The sequence below is a fragment of the Carlito syrichta genome, unplaced genomic scaffold, assembly GCF_000164805.1.
Source record: "Carlito syrichta isolate Samal-C Ts95f unplaced genomic scaffold, Tarsius_syrichta-2.0.1 Scaffold302518, whole genome shotgun sequence".
NCBI lineage: Eukaryota > Metazoa > Chordata > Mammalia > Primates > Tarsiidae > Carlito > Carlito syrichta.
Window position 1 is genome coordinate 990346 of NW_007246614.1, and position 23230 is coordinate 1013575.

Genomic DNA, 23230 nt, shown 5'->3' on the forward strand with positions numbered 1-23230 from the left:
CGATTGGCGGGAGCCGGAGCCTCCCCGAGGTCGGCGCCCACACCATGGGCTGAGCCCGCCGGCGCCGAGGGAGTTAGTGCGACCCGGCTCGGCGTACACGGGCAAGGTACGCGCGCGGGCACACGCGGGCGCGGATACGCGCGGACACACACGTGCGGGACACGCCCTCCCCGACGGCGGCGCTCACTTCTCGGTAAGTCCCGAGCCCCGCGCGCCCTGCCCGGCTCCGGCGCTGGCGACGGCGGGGATGGGGTGACCCGCGGGGCGCGCTCCGGCCGGGCTCTTCCGAGGGCGCCGGGACAGGTGGGGCGTGCGACGCGGGGAGGGACCACTTGCCAGTGCCCGGGTCTCCGGGAGGCGCGCGCGGTCGGGTGCGAGGGAGTGGAACGGGCACCCGGAAACTGGCAAAGGCCAGGAGAGTAAACCGCGGGGACCTCATCTGGGGCACCAGGCTGGTTATTTGTCCTTGTCTGGAATGGAAATTAGGGTTGAATTAAAGCCGCGCTTGGCTAGAAGTGGAGACCAATTGGGACTTGACTGTCACTGTCCGCTGGATCCTTCGGTGCGTGGAATTACCCTCCGCCGGCGCCCTCCCGAGTGCTCCTAAACGCCTGCAGCGGTTTTCTCTCCCCCTCTCTGTCTCTGTCTGTACAACTTTCCCGCTCCTTAGCCTGCGGCTACTTTTCTGAGTTTCCAGTTTAGCACCTTAAACTTGGCATGTTAAAAAAATGTAGCCGTGTTTTTATCAGCTGGTCTTCGTTTCTGTCTGAGCTCCATCAAAGGCTTATCGCTGTTATGTATTGCGTAGATGTTTTACGAAAGAAAACACATTAGAGGTATTCATTATTTTCTAGGTATAAGACTTAAATGCTGTCATTCATAGCAGACTAAACTGCCCAATAAAATGAATAAACAGTTTCAGTGATGATGTGGATTTAACACAACTCGGTTGATCTGAAGTTAATTTCGTTCATCCTTCAAAAGAACATGATCGCATGTGCCACAGATTTCACACTGTACATGTTTCTGTAGCTTCTGGAGTTCAGAAAATTTTCAACGTGATTAAAAATGCATTTTGTTCTTTTCTGGGTGACATACACAAGACACAGGGAGTATTTACCTTTGGGACTATATTTGAGTGTCTTCCATTCTCTCCAAGTAGACAGGAAGGGAGAACTGTCACATTCCTGGGGTTAACCCTTGCCCTGCCGTTATCCGCCTGGTGCTGGCTCCTGGGCCAGGCCACAGCTCTTAGTTTTCAGCCCTAGAAGGATCAAGCAACCCAAGTTGTATAAAAAAAAAAAAAAAACAACAACCAGATAAATTAATTCACCATGTGTCGCATTATTATTGAGTGAATCCCACCTTTGAAATTACAGTTCTAGCGAAAACAGTATGAGCTATGCAAACTTGGAACTAATATGTAGAGTTTTATAATTCTCAAGAAAGGCGTTAGAAGTGCCATGCACATCACAACTACTATTTGCCGTTTGGTCATCCTAGCTTCGGTTTGTGTCAAGGTTTTTTGGAAATTAGACCAAGCTAGCAGATTTGACATATTTGTTAAAGAATATGTAACTTCAACAGCACTTAAAATTTCAGTCTTTTCTTCTGTAGCACTTCATAATTTCTTCATTTTATTTGAAAAAATTCAGGGTAGACTCATGATACGTTATTTCACATTTATCTATGATTTCATGAGAGGTTATTGGTGATATACTCTGATTTGAATTCTTTAGCTAAAAATTTGAAAATTGGCATTTACCATGGAAGGAATTGTTTGATGGAGCTGCATGCACACTTCTATATGAACATTCCTCCTTCTGCTTTTCATGTTTTGCTTTGGTATTAGAGAAAAATTTTGCTGAATTTTTAACCTTGTAAAATCAGGTATTTTATTTGTGGTAAAACCTAAAATCCCAACGGAATGCCAGATATGTACGTATGAAGTAAGGCATCTCTGAAAGATGTCAAAAGTGATTTTTACCTTGCATGTCTTATACACAAAAAACTTATATTGTGCATCTATTCAATATATCTCATACAGTAAGTAGATAGTAGAAAACTTTCAGCATTCTTGTTTTCTAAAATTAACATTAGCTCTGATTTTTTCCTGTTAGTTATCGTTAAACAAAAAAAAAATGAAAGGGGGGAATTTACTTCTTTCCAAAACAGAGGAGTGAATGTTTCTAAAATCTTTTCCTATTCCTTTGTGGAAAACCTTGGCAGGTCAGCACCAGTCATAGAATCTGGAGTGGTGGGAGACACTGTCATGGTGAATAAATGTCAATGCTGCCTGTTATTTCATAGAATTCTATTTAGGAGTTGTTGACCTGGAGATACCTATGTTTTTAGTGAGGCTTATGGAGAGTGGGAAGTACAGTTTGCTTAAGGTAACTTAAAATCAGAAGTAAGTCGGAAGCAAAATCCCAGCTCTGTGATGCTTCAAGTCATTTCTCAGTTTAAGTTGATAACTGATCTCTCTGAATACTGGTCTCTTTTTGTCACCTCCTTGCTCTGTCAGCCTTTGCTTCTGAGGCAGGGTTTTCCAGAGAAGAGGAGAATGCAAAGGAGTTCTTTTTTCTTTCCCCAATGTGTAAGAATACTTGGGCTTTCCTGGGAAGCATAGTTCTTCACAATACAGCATTTGTTTATGTTCTACACCTTAAATTTGAACCTTAGGAGCAGCATTTGTTTAAAAGAAAAAACTGTCATACAGAGGCATTCAAATATACAATTTTAGAGAATTACAATACTTGGTGGCAGCAGTGTGGGTTGGGGCTTTTTGGGGACTTTGAAAGTCATTGCAGTAATTGGGGATGCTCACATACTGGGTTGACCAGCTGCTGCTCTGCCTTGTTGCTGTTCCTTGCATGATAGCATTCTCCTTGGTATTTTGAGCACCTGTACGGTTAATTAGCTGTATATTATGTATTGTCAATGTATGACTTCTCACATTTATTAATTCAGGGCAGTTATTCTGCAGATAAACAACAGGAGTTTTCAATAGCTGGACTATTAGCCAACTTTTTTTTTTTTAAATAGCCAGAGGAAGAATTTCCCCTTTAACTTTACCTTTTATTTCAAACATTTTAGTATTAAAAAGAGAGAAGATTGACTGCTTTGTGTTTGTAATGTTGCAAATCCAGTGAAGGTAGTGGAGGAGGGTGAGCTAAAATTACTTTGCTAAATTTAAGTGTAAGTAAAATGTAGACAACACCAAGAAATTAAAGGGTGCATCTAAAAATGGAGCTCTGGCTCTAAGTTTTAGATTTAACCTAACTTTTAAGTTCTGCTATTTTTATAGTGGCATGTCATAATCTGGGAGACCCTGATTGCGTATGAGAAACAGTAATTTGACAATGAAAGTAAGGGGTTTGGTTACCTTGACTCAGTGCATTTTTAGAAATGTGTGCAAAGAAAGTTTAGCTATGTGACTTTGTCCTATTCAAAATGGCTATGTGTGAAAACGGAAATATCCCTCAAGGATGTAGAATAGGCCAGTTGAGTTTGTCTGTCACTTTAAAAAAAGTTTTATTATGATCTTAGAGAAGTAGATGTTAGATGGGATCTGGGACAAACCCTTAGCAAGTCTAAAGGTTTTTAAAACCTAGATCTGTATGCCTCCCTTTAAAGCATAACCTATAATTTTAAATTGTTTTGTGGGAATGAGATTTTCATACATGCCTGTGTCTCGTACGTGATTCCTTTTAGGGATAATATTATTACAATCATTATTCTCTCTGCAAAACAAACTCCAGAGTGAAAAAGCCCCTCTCCGATAAATACGAAAGAAAACAGGCACATCTTGGATGACTCTTTAAAAATAAGAAGCCCTCGTTTTCACTTGATTTAAACGTTCAGCAAACGTTTACAAATCTTCATTTAAAAGTGGAGACATGCATTTTCACCTCGGTTTTAAATGCAGGGGAGCAAAGGAGTGAAGGCTTATTTAGTGATGTATCATCATCCTATTTCCATGAAGTGACTCTCTGCTATTGGAAGAAAGATTAATTTTTTTCGTAAATGAGTAGAAATGGTGTGCTATGGATTCTTGGGGCTCACTAAAGTACATAAAACTGGAAAGTAAAAGAAAGACTGCGTTGGAACATGCACACGTTTCTACACACCAAGTGGGAAGGTTGGTGTGCCCACCTTAAGGAAGTATTAGCTTGTGCACACTCAGAAGCTGCATCCTGGAATTGGATTAGCTGGTGTTGTGCATCTTTCCATGTGATCTGAGAAGCACATCAGGCTCTGTCCTCTTTTGGGTGATAAGAGAAACTGTAGATCTTAAGAAGTCTGTTAACTACCTGCTGTTTTAATAGAATTGATTGGAATTGGCAATGGAAAGTGCTTTTCTTTCCTGCTTCACAGATGTGGGTTCCTGACATCCAGGCAGCCCTTAATGACTTGATGGTCCAATAACATGGGACAATTCTGCTGTGTCCCTCACAAGTCCTGCCACTGGGACTTTCTTTTTGTAGAGGCTGCTGCCAGCTTCGGAGCCTGGGGCTCCATGGTTCAGCTCTACCCTCCTCTGACTGGAAGCCCCTTGGGAATATCCCCCTCTTTCATCCACAGACTTGCCCCTTGCCTGCTGCTGGGGCCTCAGCAGGGTCTGCTGTGGGTTCCTCATCATGTGGGGATTGAATGGAAGGGGCTTGGAGAGCAGGGAAGGGAGGGACCCCTGGCATTTGACTTAAGACTGTGTGTGATGGAAACTCCATCCTCCAAGGCAGGCAGATTCTGCAGTACTGCCTGTGATTCGTCCCATTCATCCTAGTCATTAAGTCATTTGGGCAGAACTGGGTACCAGCCTTTACTTAGAACTGTGCTTCTGTTGAAAAGTGGGGTCCAAGTTCTTCTTAACTAGTTTCAGAACTGGACATTGAGATATAATCTGTTGGTAAGTTTGCCCCCCTGGAAAACTACACTTCTTAAAACAGCAACCACTTAACTTTTTTTGTTTTAGTGACAACACTGCTTAGCACTTAAAATCCACACCCTAGGTGGGCTCGGTGGCTCAGCCTGTAATCCTGCACCTTGGGAGGCTGAGGTGAGTGGACTGCCTGAGCCTGCGGGTTTGAGACCAGCCTGGGCAATTTGCTGAGACCTCATCTCTACAATAAATAAAAAAAAAATTAGCCAGGTGTGATAGCGTGTGCCTGTAGTTCCAGCCACTTGGAAGGCTGAGGCGGAAGGATCACCACAGCCCAGCAGGTCGAGGCTGCGGTGGCTGGGAGCGGCCACTGTACTCCAGTCTGGGCGACAGAGTGAGAATCCAACTCAAAAAAAAAAAAAAAATTCCACACTCTAGATTAAAGCATTCCGGGGAGAATTTTGCTTGATTAAATGGCTTCTGTTTGCTATTCTTAGTCAGAGGTAACTTCTTGCACCCAATTAATTTGTGTGAAGCCAAATGTGCCCCATATACGTCACTGAAGATGGAGAAGAGAGGATTGCAAGATGGACTTCCTTGCCATCAAGCTGATTATAAATTCACAATGTATGAAGGGAAATGCTGAACGCTACCACAATGCTGTGCTCTTACAAGGACAGGGCTTGAGATTGGGAAATTTAGGTGCAGGCAAAGCAGGAATTTTAGCAACTTGAGGATTCCTTCCTAGACCCACCTTTATATTCTACTACTAATGCTTGGAATTCTGGAAGCAAGAGTGAATGTGCTTCTCAGGGCTCAGAGACGGGACTGAAAGACGCTGTTATGGGAAACCCCATGGGAGAGGGAGGGGATGACTGTGACATCACTTAGGAAGGGAGAACTTTGGACCCTTGCACGAAGGAGGTGCATTTCAGGATTTTTGTATGGGACATGCATGGATCTAAGCTGAGTATAAATACCAGGCAAAGTTCTTGCTAGTAAAATGAACTGTTTTGAAACAGAAACCACTCACATTTACAATCTCAACATAAAACTTTTTAATTAAATGTGTCAGAGAGCTGAGATTTCTTTTATTAGGAAATGAGGTAAAAACACTTTGAAAAGAAACCAACTGCCAATGGAGGAACGTTCTAAGAAGATTTCATAACGTCGAGTGGATTCTCATTAAAGTTGTATCCAACCTCACGACGCTGATGCGAGCCTGCTGCCAGACTTACAGATCTGGGTCTATAATTGCACAAAGTTTAAGCTTCCCTTGTGCAAGCCTTGCTCTTTTTGCAGGGCAAGATGCGGCAGCAAGAGGACAGAATAAGCAATAGTAGAGGAAAAATGTGCTTCTTCAGTATTGGAAAGCACTTTCCAGTGTATTTGACCCTGGCAGTAAAACTTACTTCCTTACAGGGTTTTAAAATAGAAATAATGACAATAAAGATCAAATCTAGGGAGTATTTCGAGTCTTTTCTGGAGAAGAGATGTTAGATCAGCATTTACCCAAAATTCTGAAACCCTACCCAAAGCCCCTGCTATTAAAACAGAGAGGGGTATTATTGATTGTTACTTGAGGAAGCAAAGTAAAAGGGTTTTACAGATGAAATACTATCAGTTTTGAAGACAAACTCTTATCTTATGATGAAATTGAACTTATTTTTGTAGTTTTCTAAGACATATAAGTATAGGTGATTAAATAGAATGTCCCACAGGGGCAGTTTCTTTTAAATGCTCTATAACCAAATTGTAAAACTAAGGTAAATTACTTCATAAGTATGTATAACACACAGTAAGGGTTATATTTGTTTGTACATTAAAAGCACATTTGTAACATGCATTTAGCATCAATGTAAGCTTCTTTTGCAAAATTAAGCATTAAATCATGTAAAATTTTCTTTACTGATCTTAAGCAACCTGGAAACATATTTCAAAATTAAATGTATGATGGTCCTATTAAGTGAGAACACTGTTCTAAAAGAGATGGGAGCATGAATCAGAGAAGGAGTATTAAGACACAACATATCTAGAGAGTAGAAAACAACTGCACATTTAATGGGACAAGCCAGCACATTCCAATATGGAGCCCGTCTATCCACCTTTCTGGCTCTAGCAGTTAGTGGCATGCTGAATGTTTCTCTTTTCTACTAGTTGTATTTATGGCTTGTAAGCAAAACTACAGCTCTTTTCATTTCAAATAGCTGAGTTTAGTTGAAGAGAGGGAGGTCCACCAATGCAAGAACACTCTGAATGCACTGTCTTTGGGATAAATATCTACAGGTGGACATTAATACAGGACAGGTGGAATACCTGAGAATTCAGGGAATTCTGAGTAGGCAGAGATCAGTGTGAGTCATATTTGGACTCTAAAGGCAGCAAGAAGTGGGAGAGCTTCTCTGGATCATTGGGAAAGTGAGTGCAAGGAAGGGAAGCTAGAACCTGCAGACCTCATGGTGCTATGGCAAGCTGACTTTTCAGTTCTTGTTGCAAGACTCCACGCAAGACCCTAGGTGGAAGCCTTGGAGAGTGCCTCCAAGGAGGTAAAATCTAGAAAGGGGATGGGTACATATGCCATGAAATCTAGAAAAGAGTCATATGTGCATGCCATGGAATTCAGAAAGGGGATGAGTGGGCACACTGCCAAGAGCAGCACCTTTCCTGGGGCCACCTGCTTGAGGCAGACCAGTATGGCAGTGAGTGAGCCCTGGACCATACAGTGATGTAGGGGATGGCTCTAGAGAGCCTCTGCTCATGACCGAGATGGCCCCATGCACTGCGCTTGGTTAGCTGTAGGGTTGCTCTTGCTGTCATTCAGGCCCTTTTTTTTCTTTTCTTTTTTTTTTGAGTTGAAGTCTCACTCTGTCACCCAGACTGGAGTGCAGTGGCCGCTCCCGGCCACCACAGCCTCGACCTGCTGGGCTCCGGCAATCCTTCCGCCTCAGCCTTCCAAGTAGCTGGAACTACAGGTATGCGCTACCATGCCCGGCTGATTTTTTGATTTATTGTAGAGATGAGGTCTTGCTGCCCAGGCGGGTCTCGAACCCGCGGGCTCAGGCAATTCACTCACCTCAGCCTCCCAAAGGTGCGGGATTACAGGCTGAGCCACCGAGCCCGGCTCTTCTTTTTCTTATGGAATCATGGGGGAACTCCAGTTCTAGCCTTAGTGTCAGGAGTGATTGAGCTGAGCATTTGCTGGATTTCATTTTATGGAGCGTGTGTGATGACCCAGCTTCAGCAAGTACATAAATCCCCTGAGGCCTGCCTGGTGGGTGACTGCACACTCAGCTTGAGTTTACGTTCTTTCCCGTTGTTTCTCTTTAGCTTCATCTTTATTGTTTATTTTGCACTGACTTTTGAATTTTAAGCAACTCTATTATATCGCATATATCCTTGCAGACCATGTTAAATCCCTTTTTGGAACAAGGTAGAGTATAAATAAAATAGAATTGTGCAATCAAAAAGCAGTCTAAACCATGCCACAGGAAGATTAGAAAATGCTTCCTGAAGGCCAAGGCATTGGAGCTGTGCCATGATGTTTGTTGTATCTGGGTTGGTCGGGATGGCAGGGCAGTAGCAGGTGGGAGAGGGGGGCAGTCAGGCACTGCTGGTGCTTGGCGTGTTACCTGAGAGTGGTTCACATAGTGCAGATCAAGCCATCTGGGGTTTTAGGGATCAGACTAGACACTGATTTCAGTAACACAAGTGTGAAGTTATAAGGTAGGGAAGAAAGCAATCTTGTAACAGGGATGGGAGAAGTGCGATGTTGTGGAAGGTGGCAGGTGACAGTCACTCCCCAGATGGTGCCACAGAAGACACGTTACCAGTATCAACTTTGCCATAGCTCTTTGCAGGATGTGCTCTTATTGTCTCCATTTTCCAAAATAGCAAAGTGAGGCTCAGGAGTGCTGGTCACCTTGCCTGGAGTTACATCATATTAAGAGCCAGTGTAGAATTGGAACCAGGCAGGCTGACTCTGGGATCCATCCATGGGACCCTGCTGTACAGTCATATTGGTCAGAGTAGAGGGTTCATTGTAGAAGTGACAAGAAAGTCATAGCGGTGCTAGGCAAAGGAAATAGAATGTGAACCTCATGTGTGGTTCTAAATCTTCTAGTAGCCACATTTAAAAAAGACAAAGATAGCCAAGTGTGGTGGCTCATTCCTGTAATCACAGCACTTTGGGAGGCCGAGGTGAGAGGATTGTTTGAGCCCTGGAGTTTGAGACCAACCTGGGCACCATAACAAAACCTCATCTCTACTCTACAAAAAAAAAAAAAAGACAAAGAAATAGGTAGAAATTAATTGTAACACTGCAGTTTATGTACCTCAACATATTCACAGTATTATCATTTCAGAGGTCATCGGTGTGAAAGTAGTAATGAGGTATTTTACTTTTTTTTTTTCTATATGAAGTCTTCAAAAGCCAGTGTGTGGTTTACGTTTATAGCATGTCTCCATCTGGACTGACCACGTTTTTTTCTTTTTTCTTTTTTTGGTAGTGATGGGGTCTCACTATGTTGCCCAGGCTGATCTTGAACTCCTGGCCTCAAGTGATCCTCCTGCTTTGGCCTCCCAAAGAGCTGGGATTACAGGCGTGACCCTGTCCTCTGACCACATTTTGAGGACTCAATATCCATGTGTGGTCAATGGCTATAATATTGGATAGTGCAGGTCTAGGATGTCCTCCTCAGTGGTTTAGATTTAATGTAATGAGAAATCATGAAGTCTGTTATATCATTTGGTCATTGGAGTAGACTTTTTATGAGCATCTGTCTCCATGAGCAAAATCAAAATATCACTGAGGAACCAGATATGATAGCAATAGAAAGTTGAATGGTAGCCTGACATGTTCTGTATTAAATCTGCACCTTTCAAAGTGGAGGGAAACATATATGTATAATTTCCTGTTGAGTCACTTTATGCTTTTAAAGAGCAAAATAAAATATCTACTTTCAGACCAAAGTTTTATATGCCTGGTAACAAATAGTGCTGCTTTTGTTGGAATGCTGCTGTGACAACTTCATGCATAATAGTGTTATTTGAGTATCCTCTATTTAAAGAAAACCCCAGCATGATGACAAATTTCCAATTTTGCATGTTTCTTAAGAATAATGCAGTTTATCACTTTGAAGAACAATGTTCTTAAAGTGCCAGCACCCCACCGACAGAAAGGCCATCAATTAAATGTATTGCTATAGAATTAACCTTTAAGAGGATATGCTCAATTTGACAATGATAGATTGCATGCACCATGGACTTTTCCCTTTTCATGTAATAGCAAAGTCTTATGAAGTCTGTCCACACTGCTCACATGCTATTTGTTATTATCAATGTGCTATGCATCATCGGATAACTTACTCTTTTAACTAGGCTTATTTAAAGTTCAGATTTAATTTATTTTTTTTGCAAAGTAAAAAACTTCACTAGCCGATTCTTACCCATTCACATTTTCCTGAATAAGAAATTTGTTTTTAGCTCCAGTACCTGGCCTCTAGCAAACTCTTTGTCTGCGCTTTCTTGTAGATGCGTTTGTTTTCATTATCACTAGTGCATAATAAGGGAATTTCAGCCTCCTTGTTCTGGTTTATTTTTCCCAGCAGGCAGTAAAAAATAAAACAAAAATGAAAACTATTAAATAAAAGATGTGTGGCTTCTCTCAACTCTAATCACCATATCAAATTTTACATCGAATTTGGCACAATTATTGGCAGCCAAACGGTAAAGGAAGGAATAAGGCAGTTTATTAAAAAGCAAAACCAAACCAAAACATTCAACCCAAGGAACATGGCCATGTGCTCTAGTGTCTACCATATCTGGTTTGCTGAGATGCTTCCTAGTAGGGTCATCTAAGGACAAACAAAAAGTAAGACCTTGTGTACAGCAGGCACTGTGGCTTTCAAATGTAGGCAATGCGTTGGATGTGGTAGTTGAATCTTGTTTGTTCTAACAAGGAACATGGGCCACCAGGTCTGAGCCCTTTAGAGGTAATGGAAATTCTATCCCGAGGCCTCTTACATATCTATGCTGTGAGCTGCATCCAACCATCCCACTTTCCCATGGGAGTACAAATGTAATTTAAAGTCTAAATTATATTTGAGAAGTCTGAAGCACATTAAGACTTCTTAAATAATTCACTTGGGGTTCAGTGAATATAATAGTTCAGTGAATATGTTTAAATATGAGAATGTGTGAGGCAAGTGGTCTAAACACACAATGAATATGAGGCCACGTTGATGTAAGCCACATGCGCTTAAGATCTCGTTGGAAAAAGCGTGTCATCACTGGTAACCGGAACTTTTGACAGGCTGTGTGGCTTGTAGGAAAAGGCTGATATCCAGTTGCTTCTGTGCATGGAGCCCCACAGTTTAGCATATCATTGAGGAAGACCTTTGAGACAGACTGCTACATGCAGTATCATGGTTCATGGGAGCAGCTCTCAGTTGTAGGATGACCAATGTGACCGAGACTCTACCGGGGCTCAGCATATCCCAGACCCCAGTGCATTCCCCATACCAGCTTCTCAGGTTGGGTGCTTACAGGTGTGAAGTAGCCAAAATGTGCTCTTGGAAACTGTTGTATTTGCCTAAGCTTGGATTAATAATGACAAACGTAGAGTTTATTTATTTTTCCTTCAGGCGGAACCATTTTCGTTCTCTATAGGGTTGAGTGGGTGGATTCAGCTACATTATACGTGACAGCCAGTGGAGTCACCTCATAAAGCCATCTAAGCATTGCTAAGCATCACCCTGTTCTTCACCGTCTCTTGGTTCACAGACTTTTCTCCACAGCAGCATCGCCATCCCTTCTGCCGTGGCTGAACTTCCTTCAGTGTTTGGACTTTCACAGTTTTGAAGTGTCAGGGTCTGCAAAGTGGTACCCACAGTCAACACGCACAGGGACTAAAAGAAACAAGCCAACGAGTCTAATGAAATCAGGTTGCAGATCTGAAGGGCTTTTGGAATATCCTGCCCCCGCTTTTGCTGCTGTGTCTGGTTTTCATGGAAATTTGTGTCTGGGAATGAGGGAGAATCGGAGTGAATTTGCTGGAGGCAGGGGCCTGTATTCTTTGGCCCTTGCCATAAGGAGTCAGGACCAGGGAACCCCGGAGGAGGTGAAGGAGGCAGAGACTACAGGAGATTCGATGAGCACCCTGCAGTCTTTATAAGACAGTGGAGATTTTTGCTGACTTCCTGATTTTTGAACATTATTCATAAGTCTGCCCTAATCTTGGATTTGTAGGACAGAAACATACCCCACTTACTGTCCAGGCTCCATAAATTACCCTTTGAGGTTGTCACAAAGTTATTTCTGTATTCTGTAATGCTAGCATACGTAACATCTGAGATCGTGAGTAAAATGACTTAATTTGTTTCTCTAGCAAGGACTCAGACCAGTGCAGGTCGGGATAACGTGCAGGAACATCATGGCCCTGTTTGAAATACAGGTTACCTCTCTAAAAGGTTGGGAATAAATTCTGGTCCAACCCAGATTTTAAAGGATTAAAGAAGAAATGAAAATGAAGATAGAATTAGTTACGTTTGCACTTGCAAAGGAAGTGAGATTAAACACTTACTTTTAGTCTTTGCTCCAAGCAAGTAGAAATAAGAATTGCATATCGTATATTTGAGAAAGTTAAATGCATACTTCCTTTTTGGAATAAGCAAGTCTATTTGTAATAGACTTTGCAAGGCAAAGATTGCTTGCTGCATAGAACACTTAATATGGAATGAAAAAAATGTCCTTAGAAATAGTTCATAGACATTAAAAAGTAGGTTGCTGTTTTTGAATAAGTATAACTATCGCTTCATTTGCGTCAGTGTTAGTTTTTTCTTTCTTTCTTTTTTTTCCTCCCCTTGGTTTTGTTTCTTGTGCTTAACACCCATTGGCTTCTAAAATAGGAAGTAATTTGTATGTGACTTGTTAAAGAATTAAAGTGTGTAACATAACTCTTTCAATTCCTAACTTATATAAATAATTTTGGGGACATCCTAAACAGATCAGAATAAATGCAGACTTAGTATTTATATGTTACCTGAGGCATTGGTGCCCAAACCATCAAAAAGTAGAGATATTTTGTGATGCAGTTACCCTTCGGTTTAAATTAGTGTTTTTCACCCTTTTTCCATGATCAACCTCCTAAAAAACCTTTTCTGATATTTTTTTCCTAATTTCCCTCCCCCATATGATTTTTTTTTTTTTTTTTAGGAAGCAGGATTTTATTGGGAAGACAGAAAAGCTCCCACAGTGGAAGGAGACTCAAGGGGGTTGCCCCCTTCACATGAAAATTTAATACCACAGATATACTGTTTGTCTGTTTAGGTATTTTACATTTTATATTTATATGTATATACATACATGTACACACACATATATGTACACATATGTCTACATTTAGGAATATCTGTGCTTTACATATAAAAAGAATAAGACTTCTTTTTTTTATCTCCTAAGAACCAATTTTAGCCTCCTTGGGAATACATGGCTTAAATACACAAATCTGATGCTTAACTTTGAAAAAAAATGTTTCTGGCTGTTTAAGAGAAAAGATGGTGGATACTGCACTTGGTCTTAGAAAAGACTGAAGGAGGTGAAGAGATTCAAAGTAAGGAAGGCCAGGAGTGCCAGGGACTGTTGTTCTGTCTGTTGTAGTCCTTGTTTAGAATGTGGTGTGAAAACCGATAGCGACAAAAGGCAGATGACAGTTCCCCTGTTGCTCAAAGAAAACCATTTTGCTTGCAAAATCGTTGACCACACACTTCCCACATATGAAAAGTGGACACAGGACTTATCCAAGTTACAGGTAGACACCATCAGATGGTTTGTGAAAGCACCCAGGTGACGAACACTAGTAGGCTAGAGAGAGTTCTGCAGAACACCATGGAGGCCAGTGTCCCCTTGTGTCTTATTCCACTGGAGAGGCTGCCTTCACTTCCCAAACTTCTGCTTGAAGTGTTTTTCCCAGCTGCCTTGGACGTCTGAATGCAGGTCGTGTGGTGTGGCAGATTTGCTGCAGCTGAATCCCATTGAGTCTGATATTTCCCCTCCAGTAAAAATGGAAATATATTTAAAAACAAACAACCAAAAAACGACATGCTGAGTTGAAACCAAAACTCAATCAGAAGAGAAAAACACTTGGGTCAATGTCAAGAGAAACAAAACTGTGCCGGCCCACATTTTTATGAAAATGATCAGCGAATAGTATTTCCATTAAAAGGCATCTGACTCAGAGATGGAGGGCGAGTGTTCTGTGAGGCAGCGTTGAATAACCCACCCACACCCTGTAACTGACAGAATCGCTTAAGCAGAGTTACTAGCAATGACCCAATGAGACTGAAAATAGGGAAAAGTACACAAGAGGAAAAAACAGAGTCTTAGGGAGGGAATGAAGTGTGTGCTGTGAAACCAGAGCAGATCGGTAAGAATCTAACATTGTATTTGAGTTTCCCTTCCTCATCCACGATCCTAAAAAATAGTCTATTTGTCATCTTAAAATGAGTCATGCTTTGGTGAATCCCCTATCTGCTAGGAAAAATTAAATGATAATTAACTTAATTTAGTGTTACCGTGAGTGCAGGAAACACAAAAACGGGAGGTTTGTTTGTTTTTAAATTTTATTTATTTTATTCTTATTTATTTATTTATTTATTTATTTATTTAGAGTTGGAATCTCACTCCGTCACCCAGACTGCCAGACTGGAGTGCAGTGGCACACTCACAACCACCACAGCCTCAACTTGCTGGGCTCAGGCAATCCTTCCCCCTCAGCCTTCCAAGTAACTGAAATCACTGGCGTGTGCCACAATGCCTGGCTAAGATTTATTTATTTATTGCCGAGACAAGGTCTCATCAAGTTGCCCAGGCAGGTCTTGAGCTCCTGGGTTTGAGGCAGTCCTCTCGCCTTTGCTTCCCAAAGTACTGTGATTTCAGGCATGAGCCACTGCTCAGGGTATAGGAAGTGTTATGATGTTTTCTGTTGATGGACTTCTTTTTGGACCAGCACAAGGATATTTGCTTCTATCTGAGAGGTGACATCAAAGAAGTACCTGGCACTGAGCATCTACAAGTCAGCTATGCAGTTCCCAGCTGAGCCTTTTGCTTTCTGTGTCTGTATTTGGAATGTAAAAGGGACATTTTTATTGGTGCTTTTTGTCCTTGTTGTCTGCATTTTAAGAGATGCTTAAATCCAAGCAAATACTGTTTAGTTATAAAAACTCTCTTTTCCTCAGTCTTTCATTCCTTCTTCTTTCCAATTTGTCTTTTGTAAATTTCTTACAGATAGAGTTAGTTTGAGTCAGCAGAGGGGATTCAAAGTCAGAAATTTGAAGATCAAGCAGCAAAACTGACCAAGTACTGTGTCATGATCATATGGAGCACAGATTTGGAAGTTTATGAATGCTTGTCCTTAAGAATCACTAAAAAATACCCCCTCAAAAAATGACTAGTTCCACAATGGATACCATGCTAGAAAAATCACATTGGTGCTTATTTTTTTGGAAACAGGGTCAGATAAGATAATATACAATGTATGCCTGCTTCATTATTTATATTAAACTTATATTAAAAATGATGTATTTGATCTTCTGCAGCCATAGCTCACAATTATTTTGTCCTGTGTTTTCTAGGGAATTCCTTTAGAGCTTAATAATTGGGACTGTTAATTATAAAGTCTAGAAATTTAGAAAACATTGATGATCGTAACCAGCCAGAATCAAAAAAAGTGAATATCAAATACATGTTAGTTTTCTAGGCCATTTCAGAGTTGTTTTATTGCTCGACTCAATTATATTTAATATGATTTTGCGTGGTATTTTTCTCTCAAAATCTTTTTATCGATGTAAATCATGGTGAATAGTCTTGTAAGTATTGTGATGATCTTATCTTTTGAGTCTCAAATTCAGAATAAGTTGACTTTTCTTCTGGCCACACTCAAAGAAGTCGAAGGAGGACTCCAGTAGTACTAAATTTCATCCTACTGCTGATTCTTCAAGTAGAAAAAGACCATGTTACATGCTGATCTCCTTAGGGGTTTCTACAGACCAAGGCACCTGCGGACAGTGTTTGGAAAGACTCCATTTTGCTAAGAAATCACAATCCACTTCATGGAACCCAGGAAAAGTGCTTTTATCACAGGAAACTTTAAATCCCCTCTAAGAAAATAAGTTTAGTAAAAGCAAACATGTCTTCCCTTCTTGTTAAAGAATGTTATAACTAGAGGCTTCTTTTGCAAGGGATACTTCTACTCAGTAACAATATTGTTATTGTGGTTTGCAGAAAGAATTCCATCCTAACAAATGGTACCACCATTTCCAGCAAAGTCCAGAGGCCAGTGATCATTTCTGCTCTGGGCTGTCTAATCTTTTGCCGGCTTGACATCCATTCAGGCCTGCATGTCTTATTCCACAGGGGGTCCAGAGGTGCCCCCTGGAGAAGGGAGAAAGTGAAGACCTCTAGAAAACAGGAGGTCACTAATATTTGTTGAGAGGGGGGAAGAAGAAAGGAGTGAAAAAGTAGGGGACCATCCCTTGGGACCCCCAGCTTTCCATGTTTTGGCAGTGGGTAGCATCTGTGGATGGTCAACTTGGAGTTACCTGCAAAGGACAGAGAGAGTGTCACTCTTGACCCACTTTGCTGGCCAGCACAAGGCTCCAGCCCTTTGTTCTTCTTTTCACATATTTACTTGAAATCTCTGAATTTACAGAAACATGCAATTTAATCATTCTTTACATTGACCAAATGTTACTGGGATGATTTTCATTGGCTTTGCCATTCCTGAAAATGGCAATGAACAGGTGCAGACATACATTAATCATTGGGTTACATCCTCTCTGGGCCTTTGGGGTGTTGTTCCTGTGGGTTGAAATGTGTCAGTAGAGGAACTGAATGAATTAAATGGGTTCTTTTGGGTTTTTTTGAACACCTGAGTTTGTGTGTGTAGTTTGAACACCCATTCAACCATAAGAAAGACTTACCTCTTAAATAGAGGCCAGGCACGAATCCCAGCACTTTGGGAGGCTGAGGCAGGAGGATTGCTTGAGGCCAGGAATTTGAGACTAGACTGGGCAAGATAGTGAGACCCCCCCCTCCCGCCACTAACTCTACAAAACATTTAAAAATTAGCTGGATTTGGTGGTGCAAACCTGTAGTCCCAGCTACTTGGGAGGCTGAGGCTGGAGGATACCTTGAGCCCAGAAATTCCAGGTTGCAGTGAACTATGATCATGCCACTGCACTCCAGCTTGGGCAACAGAGTAAGACCTTGCCTTTAATGAAAGGACAGAGAGGAAAAGGGACAACTGTGTTCTTAGCTCTGATGTGTGGCAGTTTGGAAGAAGGATGAGTTATGCCCTTACTCTGTTCCCTGCAGCCTTGGGCCTGTACTTCCTATAAGTGAGGTTCATGGGGCACATGCAGGCTCACTGGCAATGCTCCGAAAGATATTTTTGTTCCCCTACTTCAGGTTTTAGTACAGTGACTACCAATTAAACAATCCCATGAATCTTCCATTATAGATAGTAAAACCTAATTTTGGATTTCCTGCTTGCTCCAGTGTCCTGCCTGATTGCTACCAGTTGGCGAGAGGCCGGACCTAAGAAGAAGACAGTTCATGCTGCACTGCATGGTAAACTCTTTTCCTTACATATTGGGGATTTGGTCTTAATTCCCTGACTGCTTTTATCTTAAGTTTCAGAAACATCTGAGAATAGCTATTCAGAACTCTGCAGCTTACTTGGTTCCTTTTGGTGGGCAGCTTTGATGCAAGGAAGTAAGGGAAAGGGCCACTGAGCAAGGGGTCGGCATAAAAGTGGGTAAAGCAGAAGACCAAAGCAATTGCTGCTCTTCCATCCCTGTTATGAAGACACAGGGGTGTGCACCCTCTTTTTCCCCCAGCTGAAGAGGAACGGCTTCTTGGGAAAACACATACATGCTTTGAAGATATTTGTTTTTGTTTTTTCTTTATTTTATAGTTATGAACTACAAATGAGTATTTATTACATAAGTAAGTTGCACCCAGGTGCAGTTTGGGCTTCTAGCTGGCCCCCTCTCCTCAATAGTGGACTGGGTACCCGCTGAGTTGCCGTGTTCTCCCTCCTTTAGCAGTGTCCTGCATCTGCCGATCTTACCCTTGTGCTAGTGTGACCATTGATCAGGGCCTGCTTATGAGTGAGAGCATGCGATATTCATTTCTTTGTTTCTGTGAGGGATCACTTAGTATGAAGGCCATGATTTTGTTCTTCGTGGCTGCATAATATGCCATCATGTATGTACCACATTTTCTTTAGCCGGTGCACTTTTGATGGGCATCTGGGTTGGTTCCATGTGTTTGCTATTGTGAACAGTGCTGCAATAAACATGCGTGTGCAGGTGTCCTTTTGGTAGAGTGATTTGTATTCCTCTGAGTATATTCCCAGAAGAGGGAATACTGGATCATACAGAAGCTCAGTTTTTAGTGTTTTGAAGGTATTTGAATCAATGCCTTGTTTTTCTCTTCAGCCACTTAACTCCTTTGACCAGAATGCTTTACTTGGGTTGGAATTTAGGGCATGGGGAGCTATGCTGCTGATTTCATCATTATCTTTCTCATTATCATCAATCCAGTAACTGGTTTCCTGTTATCATTATACTATAACACCACCCTTCTCCATCCCTGGGACATTTGTGAAGGTGAATCTTGAAGGGCAGTGAGAGAGTTTAACGATGTCACAAGGATGTTCTGGGTTTGAGGAAGCCAAACTTTGTTACTCAGAAAGGAAAATGAACTCTATGGGAAAGTTGTTCTTCACCCTGGAGACTTAGAAGGGAGTATTGTGCCTTGAAAAGCCATTGCTGAGAGTTTGGGTGGGTCTTTGCATATGGTTGGACAAGGTGGGGGGGGGGTGAAGTGAAATCTGTACAAAAGTGTTAAAATGTTTAAAACTTTTAAAATTACATCTATAAGGTTTTTGAACTTTACAAAGTGATATCCATAGCACTTCACTCATCATGAGCATACAAATGAACAAAAATATTTAAATTAAATCTTTCTGCACTCAGACATATAGTTGCTGACAGGTGATGCATTTAATTCCAGATAGTAATTATTGTATTATATATATTTTTCCCCAAAGGGGATCATATTATAGGTACACTTTTACAACCTGTTTTGTCTACTTACATGCACATTGTAAATATCTACCCATGTTGATGCTTAATGAAATTTTTTTATGCCACATTGTTTTAAAACTGCCTAGCATCCCATTGTACAACCCTATTATGATAGATTTATCTATCCACTCCCTGTCTGTTGAGTGTTTAGGCCCTTCTAGTTTTTTATATTATAAACCAGGAGTTCTTAATCTTGACCGCAGAATACAGATGTCCAGGCCTCATCCCAGATCAATAAAATGAGGTTCTTTTCGGAGCAGGGCCTAGGAATTAGTATTTTCACACACCTCCAATGTTGAAAATCACTCTACAAACTATGCTGTAGTTTACCAAACTAGGATATGTTCCTTTTTTTTTTTTTTGAGTCAGGATCTCACCTTGTGGCCCAGGCTGGAGTGTGTTGGCTCACTGCAGCCTCAAACTCCTCGGCTCAAATGGTCTTCTCACCCCAACCTCCCAAGTAGGCATATGCCACCGTGTCTGACTAAGGGCTAAGTTGTTTATTTTTTGTAGAGACAAAGTTTCACTATGTTGCCTAGGCTGGTCTTGAACTCCTGGACTCAAGCATTCCTCCCACTTCAGTCTCCCAAAGTGCTTGGATTACAGTGTGAGTCATTGTGCCAGATGGAGGATACATTCTTGAAGGTGAATTTCTGCAATCAGAGATACGTATCCTTAATCCTTTGATATAGACTGCCAGATTACCATTCAGAAGTTGTGTGTGTGTGTTTTAAACTAATTTGTACTTTAAGCTTTAAGGAATTTAAAGGACAAAGGATAACAAAATTTAAATGTACATTTGGAAGAGGTTTGTACAACATCAAATACTTGCACTGATCTGTTTGCCTTTGCTTAGTCTATTTTGTATATAGCATGACTGTGTTACTAAGATAACGCAGGGAAATGTAGTTGGTGCTCCTTTTTCCTCATGGATGCTTTCGTGAGCCCATGGTGTTGGGGGGGGAGAAATACAACAACTTTGATAATGAATGTCTTAGTTTGTTCTGGCTACTATAACAGTGTTATAATAACTATAATACTGTGGACTAAATGGCATATAAACAATAGACACTTAATTCTCATGGCTCTGGAGGTTGAGATGCCCAAGATCAAAGTGCTGGCAGATACAGAGTCTGTGGAGGGCCCATTTCCTGGCTCATAGATGGCACCTTCTTGCCTTGTCCTCACATGGTAGGATGGGTGAAGGAGCTCTCTGGGGGCACTAATCCCATTCATGAGGGCTCCACCCTCAAGACCCAATCACCTCTTAAAGGCCCTACCTCCTAATGCAATCATTTTTGGGTTAGGATTTCCACCTATGAATTTTGGGAGGACACAAGCATGTGTTCCACTGCAATGAAGTGAGACAGTTCCGCATCACTGGGCTTTATACTTTCTCTAGGTTTGTAGTCAATTCTTCAAAAGTTGTCATGCATCCATCCATTCTTCAGTTTATTCACTGTGAATAAACTGAAAAGCCCACAGTCTTTATCACTTTTTTATTTTAGTTGTTATTTTTCTCATAATAATGCATAGCTGTAACAGTCAAATAGTATTTCTGGGCTTATGATAAAAAATAGTAGTGCTCTGGCTGCTGTTTTCCCAGAGAAGCCAGTTTCCCAGAGGTAACTCCTGTCTTCTTCACTGTTTCTATTGTCAACTCATCTCCGTATTTATAAATCATGGGCTCATGCTGCTGTTTTTTTGAGCTTTACATTTGGACACTATCAATTTTCTCCTATGGAAGATGACATTACCTTCCCCCATCTCCTGTTCCTCCATTCTTTTAATGTAGTCAAATAATAATACTGGTTAAATGAATACTCATAACATTGTAAAATCTATGTGAATGTTACTTAGAGCTGAGCCATATAGTATGCTGTGATTGTATTTTTTTTTGATAGACTTAATAACTATCTGCAATTATATCATTACCTTGGTTTTTCTAAATAGTACTTATTAATGAAACTTCCTCAAATTCCCTGGAAGAATCAGCAATACTTCTCAGTGTGACAAAATGAATTTGGTAATCTATCATAGCTTGCATTTTTTTTTGGTAGGGAAGGGTGATATTGCCCAAAGGATCCTTGGATTCTAAGACTGAACTTTCTGCTTTCAGGTGAGTCTGTCCTGGCATCTCTGTCTCCTGGCATCTTGGGATTCTCTTGGTTCTTGTGCTGGAGTCCCTGTCTCGAGGTTATCCTGTCATCTCTATTGTTGGTGCAGTCTCTTATACTGATTATTTGACTGGGCAATCAATGCTTATTAAAAGACATTTCCCTCACAATTTGGAAAGTGAAACTCCGTTGACTCCCAGCTCTTATTGTTGCTGTTGAGAAGCTCAAGATGCTGGACAGTTAGTCCCCTACTTGAACCTTCAAGTTGCAAACTTTCAAAGATGTGAGTATGCATTCACATATCCAGTCATATAAGTTAGTTCATGTGTCTGACATACATCATCATGTGCTAACTGTAGGATTAAAAATGTTTTCTTTTTTTGTGTTTGTTTTTAATGTATTATTTGTGTGAAAAGTATTATAAACCTGTTACAGTACAGTACTGTATAGTCAATTGTGTTAGTTGGGTACCTAGGCTAACTCTGTTGAACTTATGAACAAATTGGACTTATGAGTGGGATCTTGAAACATGTTTGTATGTAGGGGACTTACTGTATTCATTCCTGTTTCTTCTCTGAACATTTTAGGCTTTCCTCTTTCATTTCAGTGTCCTGAAATTTCAGTGATGTGCCTTGGTGAGGGTTTTCTTCCTTTTATTGTGTTGAGTGTTCAGTAAATGTTTTCTGACTGTTCATTCCCTTCAAATGTGGGACTTTTTTGTATTATTTCTTAAATAATTTTTGCTTCCATTAAAAAAAATGTTCTCTTTTTTGGAACTCTTATCTCAGTGTTGAATTTCCTCTCTGATTATTCCTTTTTTTTTGAAGCATCTTTAAATGTTTTTTAAATTGATACATTGTTAACGGTAGATTTTTTTTAAGTTAAAACTTTTTTTTTGCTTCTTGACTTATTTCCTTTTGCTTTAAGTTTTTTCTTTGTGTTTACTGGTTTTTGGCCACGTTTCTCATGTTAGAGGTTTTCCCCAAATGTCTGGAGGACCTTGGATACTGCTCATGTTAAGAACAAGTCACCAGGAAACTGTGCCAGGTGGGGCTTGTTGCCTGGTGGTGTGCTGAGATGGGTATTGGTGCCTGACCATGTCATTGTGAATCCACAGGTGGTTATCTCTGTAGCTTTATCTTTGAGGCTGACTGGTATCTCTTGAGTAGAATCCTTCAGTACTCTGCTGTGGGGAAGGGGTAGGCATGAGGTAAGTTGGTTAGAGCCTGGCTGCTGTGTTCTGAGGGTCAGGAAGGGAGAAGATACTGGGAGTGTATGTCTCATCACTCATTTAATTCTCTTTTTCAGCACAGCGTATGCTTCATGCTTCATGGGCACACTCTGCAGGCTAGGAGTCCTGATTTCTCTGGAGAGGAATCTCAAATTACCTGTTAGGGCACAGGATCAACAGTTCCTGGCTGCAGGGCGGGGATGGGGAAATCAGAGAGAGGGCATGGGAGGGAGAAGGGGCACTTGAATTGCTTCTTAAACCAACTTTTATACACTGGCATGTTTTCAGCCCCATCCCTCAACCTGATCCATCCCCCCGCCACTAAGTACTAAGCCCTGGGATTTCTGAAACTCTTGGAAACTAATTGTGTTTCCCTTAACCGACTCCCTTCCCCTGACACGCAGTGTCCCTACATCAGCTGCTGCTGGCTCATCGGCTTCTCATCTTCCAAACTTTTCAAACATTTCCCCATAAGTATCGTCTCTCCTTCCTTCTGTTCTTATGAATTTCTGCTTCTTGTAATATTATTCTCGACGTGAGCTCATGAGTTCAATCTGCCATCTTTTAACTGGAGCTGTTATGTTTAGAGATAGGATGAGTTGCAAGTGTCTTTTTCTTTACATTTTTTCTTTGTGTTTGTTGGTTTTGATCATTGTTTCTCACATTGGTCATTGTGAGATTGGTCATGTGGGATTCTGTGGATTCTACCATAGACTGCAGCAGCTGTGAGTGGGAAGGGCCAGATCCATACAAAATTATAGGATCATAATAAAGTTGGCATTTATAGATTACTGACTGTGATGGGTTTTAACTGGATTAACACATCACATCCTTACCACAACACAATGGGAGG

At 41.2% G+C, this 23230-nt stretch overlaps 1 protein-coding gene across 1 annotated transcript in view; it reads left to right on the top strand.

Moving 5' to 3' along the window:
* The first annotated feature begins 26 nt into the window (after positions 1 to 26).
* Positions 27 to 23230, top strand: part of ERG (ERG, ETS transcription factor) — a 295512-nt gene continuing 272308 nt past the window's right edge. The window contains exon 1 of the mRNA XM_008056777.2: positions 27 to 193. The gene's annotated coding sequence lies outside the window, so the exon portion shown is untranslated. The remainder of the gene's footprint in view (positions 194 to 23230) is intronic.